The sequence below is a fragment of the Stegostoma tigrinum genome, unplaced genomic scaffold (genome assembly GCF_030684315.1).
Source record: "Stegostoma tigrinum isolate sSteTig4 unplaced genomic scaffold, sSteTig4.hap1 scaffold_194, whole genome shotgun sequence".
Lineage (NCBI taxonomy): Eukaryota > Metazoa > Chordata > Chondrichthyes > Orectolobiformes > Stegostomatidae > Stegostoma > Stegostoma tigrinum.
This window is the reverse complement of record NW_026728133.1, coordinates 30,391-52,328: the sequence shown is the minus strand read 5'-3', so window position 1 is coordinate 52,328 and position 21,938 is coordinate 30,391. Positions and strand designations below refer to the sequence as shown.

Sequence of the window (21,938 nt, the reverse complement as noted above, 5' to 3'; positions counted from 1 at the left end):
AAATATTGCCAAAGCTGGAGAATTGTAAATATGAGGCTGTTTTCCTTGGAACAGAAAAGTCTGAGGGATGACATGATTGAGGTATACAAAACAGTGAAGGGCAGAGATAGGGTAGAGTTAGTGTAGACAGGAGGAAGCTGCTTCCCTTGGCAGAGAATTCAAAAATCAGCAGTTACAGAGTCAAGCTAAGTGGCAGAAGGGTTAGAGGGGATGTGGGAAAATCCGTTTTATGCAGAGGGTGATGGGTGTCAGGAATTTGCTGCCTGAATTGGTGTTGGACTAAGAGATTCTAAACTCTTTTAAGAAGTACCTGGATCTGCACTTTAAGTGCTGCAGGTCCATGTACGTTTGTAACAATTTGGGATTAAAAAAGGCATCAGATGTCTATGGGTCAGTATGGACAAAGATGGCTGAATGGCTCCCTTCTGGTTTATATCATTTGTATGGCTCTATGTTGGTCCTGCGCAAGGCCAGCATACATTGGTCACACATTATCACTGTTGCAAAGGCACTGAACTAACTTCATGGACCGCAAGTGTTCATCTGGGATAGATACCCTGCACAAGGCTGATAGATAGGGATGGCCAGGATTCTGGCCCAGCATTTGATCTGATTTATTTGATTTATTGCAGTCACACGTACCCAATACAGGTGAACTACCCTTGTTTTTCCAGTGGGAACTGCTGTCAGATGAGTTATTGCAGTGCATTTTGTAGATGGTACACAATGCCCCCATTGTCAATCAGCAGTAGACAAACATCAATGTTGAGGTGATGGAAATGGTGCCAATCAAGCATGGATGGCATCAAGCTTCTTGAGTGTTACTGGAGCTGCGGCATCCAGGCAATCATATTCCATCACACTCCCAACTTTGCCTTGTCAGAGATGGACAAGCTTTGGGGAGAAACGAGAGGAGATACTAACCACATGATTCCCAGACGTGCTCTTGTAGCCACAGTATTTATATGGCTTATCTCATGCAGGTTCAAGTCAGTAGTAACGCCCATGAAGTTGATAACAGAATTTCAGTGTTGAAACTCAACAAAGGAAGATGGTGAGATTCTCTCTTGTTAGAGATGATCATTGCCTGGCACCTCTGTGGTGCAAACATTATTTGGCACTCATCAGTTCAAGCCCGAGTATTATCGACATCTTGCTGTTGATGCTAAACACTGTGCAATTATTAGTAAACATCCCCAAGATTCATCCTTGAGTTGACCATTTTGCCATCCTTCCACTGTGTCCTTCCACTGTGAAACAGTGAATAAATATAACTTAGATACATAAATGGAACTGTCCTGTTCAAAGGTCAAATCCAAAACTTCCAAAATATACAGCTTCTGTCTCACTGAGCTGAACCAGACACTTCATTCTTCCTCCTTGTAACCATGCAGCCAATGCACAGGAAGGGTCATGTGCTGGCTGATTGGTGACCTCAGTGCAATTGTTTCACTTATTTAATTTTGATCAGCAAACAAGCAAGCATACAAGCATCCAAAGTTGGTGTATTATGTGATTTTATGAAGGGAAGGTCGTGCCTCAGAAACCTTATTGAGTTCTTTGAGAAGGTGACCAAACAGGTAGATGAGAGTAAACCGTTTGATGTGGTGTATATGGATTTCGGCAAGGTTCGATAAGGTTCCCCACAATAGGCTATTGTACAAAATGTGGAGGAAGGGAATTGTGGGAGATATAGCAGTTTGGATTGGAAATTGGCTTGCTGAAAGAAGACAGAAGGTGGTAGTTGATGGGAAATGTTCATCCTGGAGACCAGTTACTAGTGGTGTACCGCAAGGGTCGGTGTTGGGTCCACTGCTGTTTGTCATTTTTATAAATGACCTGGATGAGGGCGCAGAAGGATGGGTTAGTAAATTTGCAGATGACACTATGGTCGGTGGAGTTGTGGATAGTGATGAAGGATGCTGTAGGTTGCAGAGAGACATAGATAAGCTGCAGAGCTGGGCTGAGAGGTGGCAAATGGAGTTTAATGCAGACAAGTGTGAGGTGATGCACTTTGGTAGGAGTAACCGGAAGGCAAAGTACAGGGCTAATGGTAAGATTCTTAGCAGTGTAGATGAGCAGAGAGATCTCGGTGTCCATATACACAGATCCTTGAAAGTTGCCACCCAGGTTGACAGGGCTGTTAAGAAGGCATACAGTGTTTTAGCTTTTATTAATAGAGGGATCGAGTTCCGGAACCAAGAGGTTATGGTGGAGCTGTACAAAACTCTGGTGTGGCCGCACTTGGAGTATTGCGTACATTTCTGGTCACCGCATTATAAGAAGGATGTGGAAGCTTTGGAAAGGGTGCAGAGGAGATTTACGAGGAGGTTGCGTGGTATGGAGGGAAGGTCTTACGAGGAAAGGCTGAGGGACTTGAGGCTGTTTTCATTAGAGAGAAGAAGGTTGAGAGGTGACTTAATTGAAACATATCAAATAATCAGAGGGTTAGATAGGGTGGATAGGGAGAGCCTTTTTCCTAGGATGGTGACAGCGAGCACGAGGGGGCACAGCTTTAAATTGAGGGGTGAAAGATATAGGATAGATGTCAGAGGTAGTTTCTTTACTCAGAGAGTAGTAAGGGAATGGAACGCTTTGCCTGCAACGGTGGTAGATTCGCCAACTTTAGGAGCATTTAAGTCGTCATTGGACAAGCATATGGACGCACATGGAATAGTGTAGGTTAGATGGGCTTAAGATCAGTATGACAGGTCAGCACAACATCAAGGTCCGAAGGGCCTGTACTATGCTGTAATGTTCTATAAAAACTCTGTATTGCAAGAAAAGACAAACAAAACATTGTATCGTATTATCCTACACGACAAGGCAAAGGGATCCTTTTATCAAATGGAAAGAAAGAATAGATATAATGTTGCAAAGATTAATCACAAGCCAGAGGATCGAGAAATTCTTAAAAGGCAGAAAACAACCAAAAAAAGAAGGGGATTAGGTAAACTTTGAGGATGGACTTGCAAATAATATCAGGACAGGCAACTGGAACTTTGTTAAATATATAGAAAGGAGGACAGGCCAAAGTTAATTCAAGCCCCTAAGAGAATGAGGTTGGAGAAATAATATTGGGGAACCAGGAAATGGCTGAAGAGTTAAATAAATTCTTTGCATGAGTCCTCAAGGCCTACTGGTATTATCATTAACCTATTAATCCAGAAACCCAGAAAATGTTCTGGGGACCTGGGTTCGATGGTGGAAGTTTAATTTTTAAAAGAAGTCTGGACTTAAGAATCTACCGATCACCATGAATCCATTGTCACTAATGTCCTTCAAGGGAGGAAATCTGCCAACCTCACCTGGTCTGGCCCACATATGACTCCAGACCACAGCAATGAGCTTGACTCTCAACTGCCCTCTAAAATGGCCTCGCAAGCCACTCAGTTGGACCAACCACTACTTAGACTCAAAGAAATGAAACTGGATAAATCACACAGCATTGACCTAGGCACCAGAAAAGACAATGGCAGAAACTGCCCTGTCGACCATGCAAAGTCCTCCTCACTAACATCTTGGGGTTCGTGCCAAAATTGGGAGAACTGTCTCACAGATTAGTTAATCAACAGTCTGACACAGTCATAATATCTTTCACACAATGTCCCAGACTCCACCATCACCATCACCATCCCTGGATATGTCCTCTCTCACCGGCAGGACAGAGCCAGCAGAGGTGGTGGCACAGTGGTGTACAGTCAGGACAGTGTTGCTCTAGGAGGCCTCAGCATTGACTCTGGACCCCATGAAGCCTCATGGCTTCAAGTTAAACATGGCCAAGGAAAGCTCTTGCCGATTACCACGTACCGTCCTCCCTCAGCTGCTGAATCAGTACTCTGCAATGTTGAACAACACTTAGAGGAAGCACTGAGGATGGCAAGGGCACAAAATGTATTCTGGGTGGGGGATTTCAATATCCACTGCTAAGAGTAGCTCAGCACCAGTGCTACTGATCGAGCTGGTCAGATCCTAAAGGACACAGCTGCCAGACTGGGTTTGCGGCACGTGGTGAGGGAGCCAACAAGAGGGAAAAACATACTTGACCTCATCCTTACTAATCTGCCAGCTGCAGTTGCATCTGTCCATGTCAGTATCAGTAAGAGTGACCATCGCACAGTCCTTGTGGAACAACGTCCCGCCATCACATTGAGAACAACCTCCATCATGTGTGTGGCACTATCACTGCAGTAAATGGGACAGACTTCACATAGATCTAGCAACTCAAGGCTGGGCATCCATGAGGTGCTGTGGGCCATCAACAGCAGCATTGAACTCTAGCACAATCTACAACCTTCGTGGCTCAGTATGTCCCTCACTCAACCGTTACCATCAATCCTGGTTTAATGGAGAGTGCAGGAGGGCATGCCAGGAGCAGCACCAGGCTTACCTGAAGATGAGGAATCAACTTGGTGAAGCCACCAAACAGGACTACTTGCATGCCAAATAGCGAAAGCAGCAAGTGATAGGCAGAGCTAATCAATCTCACCATGGATCTGATGTAAGTTCTGCAGCCCTGCCACATCCAGTCATGAATGGCAATGGACAATTAAACAACTCACTGGAGGAGGAGGAGGCACCACAAATGTCCCCATCCTCAACGATGGAAGAACCAAGCACATCAGTGCAAAACATGAGGCTGAAGCATTTGCAGAAATCTTTAGCCACAAGCGCTGAATGGGTGATCAAACTCGGCCTCCTCCAGTGATCCCCACTATTGCAGATACCAGTCTTCTGTCAATTCAATTCACTCCATGTGATATCAAGAAATGGTTAGGGACACTGGATACTGCAAAGGCTATGGGTCCTGGCAACATTCCAGCAACAGTACTGAAGATTTGTGCTCCAGAACTTGCTGCTGCCCGAGCCAAGCTGTTCTAGTTTGTTTCAACACTGGTATCTACCTGACAATGTAGAAAATTGCCCAAGTATGTCCTGTACAGAAAAAGCAGGACAAAACCAGGCCAGCCAATTACTGCTCCATTAGTCTACTCTCAATCATCAGTAAAGTGATGGAAGGTGTGATCAACAGTGCTATCAGGCAGCACCTGCTCAGAAATAACCTACTCAGTTACGCCCAGTTTGGGTTCTGCCGTGGCCACTCAGCTCCTGACCCCATCACAGCCTTGGTTCAAACGTGGACAAAAGAGCTGAATTCCAGAGCTGAAGTGAGAGCGACAACCCTTCACATCAAGGCTGCATCTGACCGAGTGTGGCATCAAGGTGCCCTAGCAAAATGGGAATCAATGGGTTTCACAGGCAAACTCACCGGTGGTTGGAGTTATACCTGACACATGGGAAGGTGGTTGTGGTTGCTGGCAGTCAATCATTTCAGCTCCAGAAGATCTCTGCAGGAGTTCCTCAGGGTAGTGTCCTCGGCCCAACCATCTTCGGCTACTTCATCAATGACCTTCCCGCCATCATAAGGTCAGAAGTGGGGATGTTCGCTGATGTTTGCACAATGTTCAGCACCATTTGACTTCTCAGACACTGAAGCAGTCCAAGTTCACGTGCAACAAGATCCGGACAATATCCAGGCTTGGGCTGACAAGTGCCAAGTGACATTTGCGCCACACAAATGCCAGGCTCTGACCATCTCTTGACATTCAAGAGTGTTACCATCAATGAATCCCTCACTGTCAGCTGGGCGTTACCATTGACCAGAAACTCAACTGGTCATCACATTAAGATAGTGGCCACATGAGGAGGCCAGATGCTGGGAATATCACATCAAATAACTCACCCCCTGACTCCTCAAAGCCTGTCCGCCATCTAAAAGGCACAAGTCAGGAGTGCGATGGAACACTCCCCACTTGCCTGGATGAGTGCAGCTCCATCAACACTCAAGAAGCTTGACACCATCCAGGACAAAGCAGCCAGTACAACATCTACAAGTATCCACTCCCTCCATCTGCAATGCTCAGTAGCAGCGGTGGGTACTAACTACAAGATGCACTGCAAAAATTCACCAATGCTCCTCAGACAGCACCTTCTAAACCCAAGACCACTTCCATCCAGAAGGACAAGGGCAGCAGACATATGGGAACACCACCGCCTCCAAGTCCCTCACCATCTTGACTTGGAAATACATTGCCATTCCTTCCCCTCAAAATCCCGGAATTCCCTCCCTAATAGCGCTGTGGGTCAACCCACAGCAGGAAGAATGCAGTGGTTCAAGAAGGCAGCTCACCATCACCTTCTCAAGAGGCAACTCAGGATGGGCAAGAAATACTGGCCAGGCAGTGACACACATGTCCCACAAATGAATACAGTCACAGTAAAAGACACTGACAGTGTTCCAAAATTCCTGCATAATCAAAGGGCAAATGATAGGACAGGATATAAAACAGCAACTATCCCTAAAGAAAAGATATGAGGGAAACTAACTGGGTTAAAGACCATTAGGTCCCCTGGGCCCGAAGTGCTGCATCCCAGGATATTAAAAGTAATAGCTATAGTGATAGTTGATGCACTGATCACAATCTCTCCAGTATCCTTGGCTTTTCAAAAAGTCCCAGTGCCCCACAGGGCAGTATGGTGGCTCAGTGAGTAGCATGCTGTTTCACAGTGGCAGGGACCTGGATTCAATCCCATCCACAGGTGATTTTCTGTGAGGAATCTGCACCTTATCCCCGTGTCTGTGTGGGTTTCTTCGAGCTGCTCCGGTCTCTTCCCACAATCCAAACATGCACAGATTAGGTGGATTAGCCATGGGAAATGCAAGGTTGCAGGGGCTGGGCAGCTGGTTGAATCTGGGTGCCATGCTCTTCCGAGAGTCAGTTTGGACACAATGGGCCAAGTGGCCTGCTCTCATGCTGCAGGGATGCTATGACTAGTACCTTTATTTTAGAAAGGAAAGGAGACAAAAAAGATAACTACTGGCCAGTTAGCTTAATGTCTGTTATTGGAAAATGCAAGAGCCTATCAGAAAAGATGTAATTGCAGAGCACTTAAAATACGTAATACAATCACAGTCACTACGGCTTGATAAACAGGAAATTGTGCATGACAGATTTATAAGAATTCCATGAGGAGATTACAAGTAGTACAAATAAAAGGGTGTGACATTCAAAAAGGTATTTGTAAAAATAATCACACTTCAAGCAGATAAGACTTTTAATAAGACCACATAGTTTTGGGGAAATATATTAACATGGATAGGGGATTGACCAAATAATAGAGAACAGACATTTGGTACAGGGGGAGTCATTTCCAGGTTGGCAAGCTGTAAAAAGTGAACTGCCATACGGATCAATGCCACGGCCATTCTTGTTGCGAATAAATATTAATGACATAGTGATGAAAGTGAATGTACTATTACTGAGCTTACAGAAAACACAAAAATAGGTATGGAAGACAAGTGATGAGACTGCCAGACTGCCTGCAGAGGGATGTACAAAAGTTAAGATGCTCAGACTGGAGTATTTTTAACAGTATGGGAATGAAACGCTATAGGGAAACGGCAGGAAAGTGGTATCGAGGAATATCAGTATTTTATGATCTCATTGAGTGGCAGACTCAATGGACTGAATAGCCTTCTGCTCATTCATCATATTTCAAGAGTAAAACCTAGAGTCAATGAAATTCTAATTGAATTAAATATGGAAAATCAGCAAGGACATGTTACATTGCTTAACCCAAAGTCAAAGTACAAAAGCAGATTCCACAAAAGCACAGATAGCACATTCTTTGAGATGCCTCTTACTTCGAGACCAAAACGTTGCAACAAAAACTCACTAATGTAGAACCAAGAATACAAATATTCATGCAGCTACTTTCATGATGTGAAATGTCAATGTGATCTGTCACCCGCCAGCGACACAATAAGCAATGCTGCAGTAAGGTCAAGACAGACAATTAGGATGATTATTATTGATCAGTTTGGGTATTCAGAGACAGTGAGGGGGTTCTCAGACAATGTTGAACCTCAAAGCACTTACAATCTGGGATTATGGTTTCCCTCCAGCACTACATTACAAAAGAAGAAGAAATGCTGAGAAATCAAAGGTCGAAAAACATGGCATACGTTTTAGGCAACACAGGAAGAAACCAGAGTGTGTCCAAATTCTGTGACAGAATATAATTTTCATACAACGCTTTCCTTAACATTTGGAAATGAGAAAGTATCTTTCATCAATGTTGTGTATATGGCTGCATTATTTTCTCTCAAACTGTGTTCTGTCATTGCTGTGAACAAAACAAAAAGTGTTCTGGAGAGATAGCAGGAACTGCACATGCTGGAGAATCGGAGTTAACGAGGTGTACAACTGGATGAACACAGCAGGCCAAGCAGCATCAGAGGAGTAGGAAAGCTGACGTTTCGGGCCTAGACCCTTCTTCAGAAACATCAGCTTTCCTACTCCTCTGATGCTGCTTGTCCTGCTGTGTCCATCCAGCTCTCCACCTTGTTGTCTCAGAAACAGTGTTACAGTGATTAGTATGAGTCCTAGCTCTGACCAACTTTTTGTGCGAAAGGTTGAATATTCATCATTCTAGTTCTTGTACTCATTTTGCAGGACCTAAATGCCACAGCACAGTGGCTGAGTGGTTAGCACCACTGCCTTACAGTGACAGGGCCCCAGGATCGATTCCAGTTGTGGACAACTGTCTGTGTGGAGTTTGCGCATTCTCCCCTTGACTGTTTGAGTTTCCTCCAGTTACTCCCATTTCTTCCCACACTCTAAAAGATATTGCTGCTACGGGATTGTACGACATAATAAATGTGTTAGTGAGAATGGGGGGAAAAGAGTCCCTTAAGACACAAGGGTAGCCTTGGAGAAAGTCTCAAGGGCAACAAGGTGGTGCAGTGGTTGGCACTACTGCCTCACAGTACCAGGGACCTGGGCTCAATTCCACCCTTGGGTGACTCTTCGTTTACACATTCTCCCCATGTCTGTGAGGGTTTTCGCTAGGTGCTCCAGTTTCCTACCACAGTCCAAAGATGTGCAAATTAGGTGGATTGACCACACTAAATTGTCCATAGCTACCAGGTTTGTTAGCCTTGCAGGGGTAGGTGTGGACCTGTTGGGCTGAATGTTTCTACACTGTAGGGATTCAGTGAACCCTCTTTCTACCGATGTCGTTGGCAGAAATGTGCACAATGAGCTACGTAGGAATCCTGCTCATTGACTGCAGCTCCACCTTCAACACTATTATCCCCTCCAGACTGATCTCAAAACTCTATGACCTAGGTTTCTGCTCTGCCCTCTGCTACTGGATCCTTAACTTTCTGACCCAAAACCACAGTGAAGATAGGTAACTGCCCCTCCTCCACAATAACACTAGTGCCCTCTAAGGATGTTTCCTCAGCCCCCTACTGCACTCCTTGTGCACCCATGACTGTGTTGCCAAATTCCAAATTAACGCCATCTGCAAGTTAACTGACGACACCACTGCAGTGGGATGGATATCTAACAATGAATCAAAATACAGAAGGGAGGCAAAGGGTTTGGTGACGTGGTGCAGAGAACAACCTCTCTCTCGATGTCGGCAAAACTAAAGAACTGATCACTGATTTCAAAAGACAGGAGGAGAACACGCCCTGATGTATATCAATGGAACTGAGGTTGAGAGGGTGGAGCGTGTCAAGTTCCCCGGTATGACGATAATCAACAACCCGTCCTGGACTTTCCACGAAAATACGTTGGTCAAGGCGGCACAACAATGCCTCTCCTTCCTCGGGCGGCTCAGGAAATTTGGCCTGACCAATTTCTACAGATGCACCATTAAAAGCACATTGTCCAAGTGTATAATGGCCTGGTATGGCAACTATTCTGCCCAGGACTGAGAAACTACAGAAGCGGGTGTGCACAGCCCAGATCATCACGGAAGCCAACCTCTCATCCAAGGACTCCATTTACATGGCTCACTGCTGCGGAAAGGTAGCCAGCATCACCAAAGACCCATCGCACCTACGTAATGATCTCCTACATCCTCTTCCATCAGGCACCAGGTACAGAAGCCTGAACACATGCACACCAACAGTTTTAGGAACAGCTTCTTCCCAGTTGTTATCAGACTGATAAATAGACTCTCTAGCCTGAAATAACGCTGATCTTGCTAACATTGATCTCACTGAGCGCATGCTCTGTTCAATGTAACCTGCATGCCTCTGTCATTTTCATCTGTATATCCTTCGCTTACTATGATCTGCCTGTACCACTCATAAATAAAGATTTTCACTCTACTTTGGTACACGTGACAATAAATCAATCAATTAGTCAACAACCTTAATACAAGTTTGAGGAACAAGACTTCATCATCTGTCTTGTCACTTTCTAGCCTTCTGGTCCAATATTAAGTTCAACCAATTTAGATCAGAACCTACGCTTCCATCTTGCTCCTGTATCCCTTTTTGCATTCAGATGCCTATGTAGCTATTCACACCTCTTCTGGACACAACCTTTGATTTTTTTTAAAAAAATTACCATTGTGTTACCAAGCTTTTGCAAAAAATAATGTTTCGTAACATAATTTCTTCTACCCTCCACCTCATCACAAGCATTCCCTTGAGAATTTTTGGGAGTTTTCCGACCTCCTGTCTACCAGCCGGAAATACCTTACATTTGTGTCTTTCATTTCAGAGAGACTTTTATTACCAAAGCAGTTTTGTCTTACACCCAATGGAACAAACGCAAGAACATGATATTTCAAACAATTGGAATAATTTATACGAGAAGAAAAACATGTCGTGTGGTTGACAAGTCCACTCTTGTGGACTGAATGAGGGTGTACCGCAGGATAATCACCTAATCAATGTATCATTTCCCCTTTGCAGAGAAAACACTGGAAAAATTGAATATACCTGTATGTTTGAACAGATGAAGTACGGGTAAATCGCTGTTTCACTTTACAAGTGTATTTGGGACCTTGCTTGGTGACTGAGGAGTGGACTACAGAGGGAATGGTCACTTTGGAATGCTGAAAGGGGATACTGGTGAAGATGCTGGAAGATAATCTGTTGAACGCAGAGGTTGATGGAGGGACAAGCTGAGAATAAGGAGAATTTATGATTCTGGGATAGGTGGAATGGATGAGGGCCGAATTTTGTGAAATGGATCAAAGTGAAAGTTCTGCGAACCATGTTGGGGTCCTTGGTTGTGGAAAAGAGAAAGCATCTCACACGTGCCGGTGCGGTGTGCTCTGCTCATGACAAACAAGCAGTTTTCAGTCGGCCAATCATTATCATATATGACCTATATGTCTGGCATAATACTGGCTGCAAATTTCATAGACAATGTTGGTCAATGCAATGAGGATTATTTTTGGACTGACAACAGCATCCTGCTAGGGGAAAATACCATTCACATAACCACTATACAGCAGCAGCATGAATTACTTGCTTAAGCTCAAACTTTTGAGAAGCTTTGGTTTTCCATGGCAATTTGAGGTAGACCAGGCACTTTTCAGTTCTAAAATTTGAACCATTTGACAATGCACAGTATACACATCAGTCATCTACTTGTGATATCCATTATAGAACATAGAACATAGAACAATACGGCACAGAACAGGCCCTTCGGCCCTCGACGTTGCGCCGACCTGTGAACTAATCTAAGCCCCTCCCCTGACACAATCCCATCATTATCCATATGCTTATCCAAGGACTGTTGAAATGCCCCTAATGTGGCTGAGTTAACTACTTTGGCATGCGGGGCATTCCACGCCCATAGCACTCTCTGAGTAAAGAACCTGCCTCTGACATCTGTCTTAAATCTATCACCCCTCAATTTGTAGCTATGCCCCCTTGTACAAGCTGAAATCATCATCCTCTGAAAAAGACTCTCACTGTCCACAATATCTAATTTTCTGATCATCTTATATGTCTCTATTAAATCCCCCCTTAGCCTCCTTTTCTCCAATGAGAACAGACCCAAGTCTCTCAGCCTTTCTTCATAGGGCCTGTGCTCCAGACCAGGCTGCATCCTGGTAAATCTCCTCTGCACCTTTTCCAATGCTTCAACATCCTTCCTGTCATGGGGCGACCAGAACTGCACGCAATATTCCAAATGAGGCTGCACTAGCATTTTGTACAGTTGGAGCATGACATCATGGCTCCGGAAGTCAATCCCTATAAATCCCGTGACTGTACAAAACGCTAGTCGAGTAGCCTGTATCTCAGTATTCTCCTCGACAACATTGTCGTTTTCCAGAGTGAATACTGTCAAAAAATATTCAATTAGTGCTTCCCCTATCTCCTCTGACTCCACACACAACTTCCCACTACTGTCCTTGATTGGCCCTCATCTTACTCTCGTCATTCTTTTATCTTTTATCTTATTTATCTTCATGATGTACTTTATGAACAATACCACACATCCCCACATCACTTTAAACCTTTGGAACCTTAACAAGTTGTAGATATCTCCAATTAGCTCACTTCTTCGCTTGAAGCAGAGCAAGGACTAAGTCCTGCACGGTGAAAATGTTAGAAACAACAATGAGCACTGTCCTGCCGAGCCTTACCTAACTTCGTTACTGACCAAACTACCAGCACCCAGTTCAAAGTTGCACAATTGCTCAAGCTTTGCATTTCAGAGAGTGACTATTGTAAACATGGAAGCTAGGAGGAGGGAGGAGGCCAAATGGCTCTTTGAGCCTGCTCCACCATTCTTCATGATCATGACTGATCATCCAACTCAACAGCCTAATCCTGCTTTCTCTCCATAACACTTGATCCCATTCACCCCAAGTGTTATATCTAGCCATATCTTGAATACGTTCAATGTTTTGACATGAACTGCTTGCTTTGGTAATGATTTCCACGGACTCACCATTCTTTGGGTGAAGAAATACCTCCGAAATCGTCTATCCTGAATCCTCATACTGTGACCCCTGGTTCTGGACACACCCACCACTGGGAACTGCATCTATCCTGTCCAGTCCTGTTCGAATTTTATAAGTCACCTCATTCATTTGAATTCCAGCGAGAACAATCCTAACCGAGTCAATCTCTGATCATACATCAGACCTGCCATTCCGGGAAACAGGCTGATAAACATGCGCTGCACTGATAAACTATGAGAGCAACAGCATCCTTCCGCAGAAAAGGAGCACAAAACTGCACACACTATTTTAGGTGCGGCTTCACCAAGGTGCTGCGTAACTGCAACACCACATTCTGGCTTCTGTACTCGAAACCTCTCGGAACGAAGGCCAACAGACCATTTCAGAGACGGGAGGAACTGCCAATGCTGGAGAATCTGAGATAACAAGGTGTGGAGCCGGATGAACACAGCTGGCCAAGCGGTATCAGAGGAGCAGGAAAGATGACGTTTCGGGTTTGGGCCCTTTTTCAGAAATGGGGGAGGGGAACGGGATTCTGAAATAAATAAAGAGAGAAGGGGAGGTGGATAGAAGATGGATAGAGGAGAAGATAGGTGGAGACAGATCAAAGAGGCGGTGCTGGAGCCAGTAAAGGTGAGTGTTGTTGGGGAGTTATGATGGAGGTTCATCAGTCAAGGGAAGACAGACAGGTCAAGGAGGAGGGGATGATGCTGGTAGGTAGGAGGTGGGGTGGAGATTAGGGTGAGAGTTCGGGTTAGGGTTACACCCTAACCCCACCCCACCTCCTACCTACCAGCGTCAGCCCTGCCTCCTTGACCTGTCTGTCTTCCCTTGACTGGTCAACCCCCTTCCTAACATTTGTCTTTACCAGTCTCTTTCTCTTCACGTATCTATAGAAACTCTGTCAGTCTTTATGTTCCCTGTATGCTTACTTTACTGCATTTACCCCTTCTTAATCAATCCCTTGGTCCTTCTTTGCTAAATTCTACTATGCTGCCAATCCTCAAATGTTGTTTCCATGGATCAGATACTATCGCTAATTGCCTTTGTTAAGTCATGGATTGGTCCTCTTACCCATTTTGCTTTCATGCCAGACAGGAATAAACAGTTGTTGTAGTCCGCCCACGTGCTCCTTAAATGTTTGCCATTGCCTATCCACTGTCATCCCTTTAAGCAACTCTTTGTGATCTATCAAGGCTAATTTCATGCCTCATATCTTCAGCTTTCATTATTAAGATGCAGCACCCTGGTCTCCAAGTCAACTCTCACACTCTCCATCTTGATTGAAAAAATTCTATCATGTTGCGGCCACTCATCTCGAAGAAATCTTGCACAGCCAGATTGGCAATGATTCCCTTCTCATTACACAGCATCCAGTCTTAGATGCACTGCTTTCCAGTTGGTTCCTCAACATATTGCTCAAGAAAACCATCCCGTATCCATTCCAGGTCTGTTCTAGTTCTGTTATAAACTAGTAGAGCTCTCAACAATAAATTAGAAGGTTATGGCTTCAAGCTGTAATTTATATTTAAGCATAATTTTTAGGGTAATACTTCAATGAAGTACTGAGGAATTTGGATTGTCGGAGATGCCAGCATTCAGAAGAGGCATTAACTTGAGGCTCCACCTGCTGTTAAGAGCTCAGATCAACTGAAGTCGTGACACACTTTGCCTGGGTAATAAATTCTAGTGACAAACCAGTCCATATCAATAGTGCAAGATAACAAAGTGTGGAGCTGGATGAACACAGCAGGCCAAGCAGCATCTCAGGAGCACAAAAGCTGACGTTTCGGGCCTAGACCCTTCATCAGCGAGGGGCATGGGGAGAGGGAACTGGAATAAATAAGGAGAGAGGGGGAGGCGGACCGAAGATGGATAAAAAAGAAGATAGGTAGACAGGAGTGTACAGGTGGGGAGGTAGGGAGGGGATAGGTCAGTCCAGGGAAGACAGACAGGTCAAGGAGGTGGGATGAGGTTAGTAGGTAGGAAAAGGAGGTGCAGCTTGAGATGGGAGGAAGGGATGGGTGGGAGGAAGAACAAGTTAGGGAAGCAGAAACAGGCTGGGCTGGTTTTGAGATGCAGTTGGGGGAGGGGAAGAACTGGGCTGGTTTTGGGATGCAGTGGGGGAAGGGGAGATTTTGAAGCTTGTGAAGTCCACATTGATACCATTGGGCTGCAGGGTTTCCAAGCGGAATATGAGTTGCTGTTCCAGCAACCTTCGGGTGGCATCATTGTGGCACTGCAGGAGGCCCATGATGGACATGTCGTCTGAGGAATGAGAGGGGTAGTTGAAATGGTTCGCGACTGGGAGGTGCAGTTGTTTGTTGCGAACCAAGCGGAGGTGTTCTGCAAAGTGGTTCCTAAGCCTCTGCTTGGTTTCCCCAATGTAGCGGAGGCCACACCGGGTGCAATGGATACGATATACCACATTGGCAGATGTGCAGGTGAACAAAACGAAAATGAGCTCAAAATTCATACTGGCAAGTAGACCCGCTTGACATTATGAATTGGTGCAGAGCACACTTACATGTTGGAAGCAACTGCGGACACTTGGTTCAATGGTGCTGCCTCCAAATGAAGCTACCTCACCCAGCTGCCGAGGGATCTGGACTGCATCGTGAAGCAAAAGGCTCAGGCTTCGTTGGTCACATAAATCTGTGGGTTCAGCTACTTGTTTGAAGATATCTGCAAAAGTTATCCAGAAGAAAAATACTGACATTCCTAAACTTAAGGGAGGTAGTTGAGAGTTCAATACATCCAATACATCTTCCTCAATTGCCTTGCTTTGTAAATCATCTTAAAACATTATTTTATGATCTTGATTGGCTATTTGCAAACAACTGTGGAAACAAAAACTTCTGTTTGTTTACAACAATGGACAATGTATGTTGTATGATTCTCCAAGGAAGTCATTTTGTCAATTTCTTTCTTGATTGTAAATCTCAAACCTCTCTAATAGCTCCTCGTTCATTTCACAGAGGTAATCTTTGTGTGGACCTGGAAAACATCGGCACGGTCCTCAATGAATATTTTGTGTCAATCTTTACAATGGAAAAGGACACTGCAAGTAAGATATCAGGGCAGAGGACCTCGGAGCATCAGAGGTTAAGATACAGGGAGATGCAGCTGGTTGAGCAACTTTAAAAGTGGATACATCTACAGGGCGAACTGAAACGTATACCAGCTAGCGGGGGAAGTGAGGGAGGAGATATCTGGGCCGCTGGCAGCAATTATCAAACCCTTGTCAATCACACGTGAAGTAATGAAACACTATTAACATTGTCCCACTATTAATAAACGGAGAGAGGAACAGACCAGGAAATTAAAGGCCAGTCAGAATAATCTCAGCACTGGTGAAGCTATAAAGAGGCATTCTTAGGGGTAGAATGTACTTGCAAGAAATAATCAGGGATAAACACTATGGATTTGTTAAGATGAGGTCACATTATGCATTTGATGTGGGCTTAGTAAAGTCCCCCTTGGCAGATTGAGCAAGAAAACAACAGCCATGGGATCAAAGGCAAAGAGGCACACTGGAGCCAAAACTGGCTGTGGCAGAGAGCACAGGGTGATTGATGGTAGAGGGATATCTATTTGACAGGATGTTTGCTTTGAGTGGGGTTGTGCAGGGCTTTCCACAAGGACCCTTGAAATTTGTCAAGTTAATTCATCATTTGGGCTTAAACACAGGATGTATGACTGTATTGCTAGCGAATGGCTAATTTAGTGAGGAGGATATCGATGGAATGGCCATGTAAATAACAGCCATGGGATCAAAGGCAAAGTGGCACACTGGATCCAAAATTGGTTGACAGACAGGAAGAATAAACTTCAGGAGGAGATCAACAGACTGGTCAGCTGAGCACAGCAATTGAACTCAACCAGGAAAAGTGTGAGCTAATGAACTTGGGACGGCGAACAACGCAAGGGATCACACTATGAAGGGTGTAATCCTGGAGATGACTGAAAAAACCAGCTGCCTGGGCTGGGGGTTGTCATGGAATCATATAGTACAGAAGAGGTCCTATGGCCCACTAAGGCTGTACCTCTAAAAATACACTGCAACATATACTAGTCGCATTTTTACACACGAGACCATTCTCTTAAATATTACGACATGTCAACTGCTCATCCAAGTACTTTTCAAAGGTTGTGAGGTTTCCTGTTTCAACTTCCCGCCCAGGCAATGCGCTCCAGACCTTCACCACACTCTGGATGAAAACGATTTTCCTCAAACCTCCTCAATATTCCCGTCTTTCTCTTTAAAATTATGCTCTATTGTTATTGATGCTTTAACTAAGGGGAACAATGCTTTCTATTCAACCCATCTATACCTCTCATAATCTTATATGCCTCTGTCAGGACCTCCATTCACCCACCAAACCTTCTCTGCTTCACAGAAAATAATGTGATTTTTTCCAGTCTTTCTTCACAGCTAAAATGCTCCAACACATGCAACATCCTTTTCATTCCCTCCAGTGCAATTACATCCTTCCTAATGGGTGGTGACCAAAATGCCACACACGACTCCAGCTGTGGCCTAACCAAACTTTTAAACAACTCCAAAGTGACCTTCCCACTCTTACAATTTATGCCACAACTGATAAAGGGAGGTGTCCCATATGTCTTTGTAACAACCCTTACTAGCCTGACCTGACCCCTTCAGGAATTCATGAACAAGCACTCCAGGGTCCCTTTTCTCCTCTAAGCTTCCCAGTGTCCTGCTATGCATTAGAGTGAGATTTTATTATCACATGCATTCAATACAGGGTACAAGAGTACAAAGAAAAGAGTACAAAGTTGCCTTAGACGGTGCCATCTCAGGTACAAAGTACCTTGGTACGCAATTTTAGTTGCAGAAGTACAAAATTTATCCATCCTTCTTTACTCAGAGTCGTAGGGGAGTGGAATGCAATGCCGGAGAGGGGAGTGGAGTCAGCCTCAATAGGGGCATTTCATCGGCTATTAGACAAGCACATGGATGATAGTATAAGGTAGGGGCGGAGGTTAGATTGACCACAGGATTAGGGTAAAAGTTCGGCACAACATCGTGGGCTGAAGGGCCTGTACTATGCTGTACCGTTCCATGCTCCATGTGATAAAAATAAATGAATAAGTTAAAAAATTCAGCACTACAGTCTTCTTAGTATAACAGTAGAAGAATAAAAACAAAAGTTTAAAAAGTCAAACATCACTCTCCACTGGAGTCGTACCTGAGGACTGGAGGGAGGCAAATGTAATTCCTCTCTTCAAGAAAGGAAATAGGGAAATCTCCGGCAATTACAGACCAGTAAGTCTCACGTCTGTCGTCTGCAAGGTGTGAGAAAGGATTCTGAGGGATAGGATTTACGACCATCTGGAAGAGCATGGCTTGATCAAATACAGTCAACACGGCTTTGTGAGGGGTAGGTCATGTCTCACAAAACTTATCGAGTTTTTTGAGGATGTGACTAGAAAAGTTGATGAGGGTCGAGCTGTCGATGTGATGTATATGGACTTCAGCAAGGCATTTGATAAGGTTCCCCATGGTAGGCTCATTCAGAAGGTCAGGAGGAATGGGATACAGGGGAACTTAGCTGCTTGGATACAGAATTGGCTGGCCAACAGAAGACAGCGAGTGGTAGTAGAAGGAAAATATTCTGCCTGGAAGTCAGTGGTGAGTGGGGTTCCACAGGGCTCTGTCCTTGGGCCTCTACTGTTTGTAATTTTTATTAATGACTTGGATGAGGGGATCGAAGGATGGGTCAGCAAGTTTGCAGACGACACAAAGGTCGGAGGTGTCGTTGACAGTGTAGAGGGCTGTTGTAGGCTGCAGTGGGACATTGACAGGATGCAGAGATGGGCTGAGAGGTGGCAGATGGAGTTCAACCTGGATAAATGTGAGGTGATGCATTTTGGAAGGTCGAATTTGAAAGCTGAGTAAAGGATTAAGGATAGGATTCTTGGCAGTGTGGAGGAACAGAGGGATCTTGGTGTGCAGATACATAGATCCCTTAAAATGGCCACCCAAGTGGACAGGGTTGTTAAGAAAGCATATGGTGTTTTGGCTTTCATTAACAGGGAGATTGAGTTTAAGAGTCATGAGATCTTGTTGCAGCTCTATAAAACTTTGGTTAGACCGCACTTGGAATACTGCGTCCAGTTCTGGGCGCCCTATTATAGGAAAGATGTGGATGCTTTGGAGAGGGTTCAGAAGAGGTTTACCAGGATGCTGCCTGGACTGGAGGGCTTATCTTATGAAGAGAGGTTGACTGAGCTCGGTCTCTTTTCATTGGAGAAAAGGAGGAGGAGAGGGGACCTAATTGAGGTATACAAGATAATGAGAGGCATAGATAGAGTTGATAGCCAGAGACTATTTCCCAGGGCAGAAATGGCTAGCATGAGGGGTCATAGTTTTAAGCTGGTTGGTGGAAAGTATAGAGGGGATGTCAGAGGCGGGTTCTTTACACAGAGAGTTGTGAGAGCATGGAATGCGTTGCCAGCAGCAGTTGTGGAAGCAAGGTCATTGGGGTCATTTAAGAGACTGCTGGACATGCATATGGTCACAGAAATTTGAGGGTGCATACATGAGGATCAATGGTCGGCACAACATTGTGGGCTGAAGGGCCTGTTCTGTGCTGTACTGTTCTGTTCTGTTCTATGTTCTATTACAGTCCTTTCCTAAGCCACGAGTTTGCAGACACTCTGAACGAGGCTTCCCCCGTGATGGTTTGTATTCCCTGCGCTGGGCTAAAACCCGCCCATCCTTGCCAGTGGACTTCACTGCTGACTGCTGTAGCTGACCTCCATCGGGCACGACAGGCTTTGCCACATTAAGTACTCTCTTATCTTATTCCTTCTTCAGGCTATATCAATCTGCCACTGACCTGCCCATCTGACTGATGACAAGATTGGAGCAGACAAGGGGACCTGGTAAAAGGTGTTTAAGATTTTGAAGGGCATAGAAAGGATAACTGGAAGCTGCTTTTTCCATTAGTTGACATGAACTCACTGACTGAAAGTGTGGCTGATTCAGAAAGTGTCTGAATATTTAAGCAGTATTTAGATATTCACTTGTGTTGCTGTAGGCTCCAGGGCTATGGGTCAAACAATCAAAAAGGAAATAAATGCCATGTGAGTTCAATGTAGACAGATCTTTGTTGAGTAGTGCAGTAACGACAGACCGCACGGCCTCCTCCTGTGCAACAAACATCCATGACTCTACAATTACACAGCTTTTCTTTGAGACATTTCTCCACTTGACTGATTCTTTGTAAATGCAAGGCCGACAAAATAAATCCTTTTATTAAAAGCTTCCATCTCACTGAGAAAGCTTCAGGCCAATTTGATAATCTGCTCTGAAAATTCTGCTCATATTTTGATAGTTATGAAAAATTCTACTATCAGGGCTGTCACAATCCACAACATTCTAAATCAATCAACAATATTCTAGAAAGATGATCATTTGCCTATACAACAAATTTTAACTGATGTTTTTAAAAAAATAGAGAAATAAATCTAGATCTGTCAAAAACTAATCAGTTCTTCCTTGGACCATACCTGTACAGACCAGGTTTCAATGAAATATGCCCATTAGTTGTGAGATACATTGTTGACAATAGAACATCAAATGGGGAAAAACATGACCTCACATTAAGTGTTATCACTGCTGCAAGTGAGCAGTAGAGTCATACAGCACTTCTGAATATTTTCCAAGTATTCTAATGATGAAAACATTATTGGTAACAAAAACAGCTGCTAAGATGGTGTCGTTGAGAAGCAATGGCATCAGACAGATGTAGTGCATCATTTATCCAGCAGGAATGCACTGTGCAGATTCTGCAAAGACCACGCTATAACTTAACATTAATAGTGGCAGTGACTAAATAGAGAAATATACTAAGACAGCAAACCTTTTGTTAAACAGTACCCGTGGTACCAGGAATGGGCTGAATAATCAAAAATTCCAGTTGATCAATAGGTCCACACACACAAAAAACACACACTCAATAACAGGAACATAATGCATGGGATATACACATTACTGTTCTCCTTCATTTACAGCATAAATAACTTCAGTAATGATGCAACTTCGCCTTAACTCAAACTTACTGGCAGGGAGCCTTCTCACTTGCACCCTCACCAGACATCACAGAGATGATGAGAATACAGTAAACATCTGGTGTGTAATTTTTGTCAGTTTATTGAGTGGGCTAGTTTGTTAAACAAAGTTTACGTACAGTTAAATCTACAGTTTACATGTGTATCAGCAATGATAGATTTAGTACTTACACTTGTATTTTTTCCTCCAGATGACCCTTGGACAGACACATCAAGCCAATTTTCAAAGAAACACTCTGATTCTTCCACTCCTACCCCTGGAAAAGGAAGTTACAGAATGTCACTGACTGACTTTACTTATTTGAATACAGCATAAGATACATAGAACATAGAACAGTACAGGCCCTTCAGCCCATGATGCTGTGCTGAACTTTTACCCTAAACCTCAGGTCTATCTAACCTCCACCCCTATCTTGTACTATCACCCATATGCCTGTCAAATAGTCACTTAAATGCCCCTGATGAGGTTGACTCCACAACCCACTCCAGCTGAAACAAAGATCTCTTTGAATTGTCATTTGTCAGACATGTATTGAATCAAAAAACAAATTTCTCACTTCCACAGATTTCTACAGCATGTTAATATGATTTGTGAAAGTTAATATTTCACCCTTTTATTTTACAAATACAACTTTAAACAAAATGCTACTGTAAAGAACTTCTACGCTGGTATTTGTGCATATGCCATTTCAGTTTTGTGATCTGTTTCTATGCAACGAGTGATAAATACTTCGATTAAAACGGTTGAGAGCAGTATATGTGAGATTTAATACCATGCTTTATCTGCAGATAGTCCATCTGCAGGTAGTTATTCATGAGGCTCAACTAACATCATGTCTCAGAGGAGCTTGTGACCTCTGGGTTAGGTACTGTTTGACCGTTGCCTACTGGTCACTAGTTGAGACGAAAGAGAACTACTAGCTGCTATCCATTTTCAACAAGTGATCACGATAATCTACCTGCATTTCAACGTCCCATCAACATTCAAGAATAATAAAATGTGAGGCTGGATGAACACAGCAGGCCCAGCAGCATCTCAGGAGCACAAAAGC

The 21,938-nt window shown here is 44.1% G+C and overlaps 1 long non-coding RNA gene across 3 annotated transcripts in view; it reads right to left on the bottom strand.

The window, feature by feature from the left end:
- The window catches only part of LOC132207882 (uncharacterized), a 56,301-nt gene that overhangs the window by 4,900 nt on the left and 29,463 nt on the right, over positions 1–21,938 (bottom strand). For all 3 annotated transcript variants that reach the window (XR_009443951.1, XR_009443952.1, XR_009443953.1), the window contains 2 exons: positions 21,058–21,143; positions 15,314–15,471 (listed from right to left, as the gene is read on the bottom strand). This is a non-coding gene — a long non-coding RNA (uncharacterized LOC132207882). The remainder of the gene's footprint in view (positions 1–15,313; positions 15,472–21,057; positions 21,144–21,938) is intronic.